The sequence below is a fragment of the Arachis duranensis genome, chromosome 2, assembly GCF_000817695.3.
Source record: "Arachis duranensis cultivar V14167 chromosome 2, aradu.V14167.gnm2.J7QH, whole genome shotgun sequence".
In the NCBI taxonomy this organism is placed as follows: domain Eukaryota; kingdom Viridiplantae; phylum Streptophyta; class Magnoliopsida; order Fabales; family Fabaceae; genus Arachis; species Arachis duranensis.
In genome coordinates, this window is record NC_029773.3 from 51,036,530 (window position 1) to 51,036,976 (window position 447).

Here is a 447-nt window from a genome sequence, read left to right on the forward strand (position 1 = left end):
GGCTGGTGCCCATTTCTGGTGTTTAACGCCAAGTGCTTGCCCTTTTCTGGCGTTTAACGCCAGTCTGGTGCCCCTTTCTGGCGTTAAACGCCCAGAATGGTGCCAGACTGGGCGTTAAACGCCCATCTGCTAGCCTTACTGGCATTTAAACGCCAGTAGGTTCTTCCTCCAGGGTGTGCTGTTTTTCTTCCTGTTTTTCTTTTTGTTTTTGCTTTTTCAATTGATTTTGTGACTTCTCATGATCATCAACCTACAGAAAACATAAAATAACAAAAGAAAATAGATAAAATATAACATTGGGTTTCCTCCCAACAAGCGCTTCTTTAATGTCAGTAGCTTGACAGAGGACTCTCATGGAGCCTCACAGGTGCTCAGAGCAATGTTGGAACCACCCAACACCAAACTTAGAGTTTGAATGTGGGGGTTCAACACCAAACTTAGAAGTTG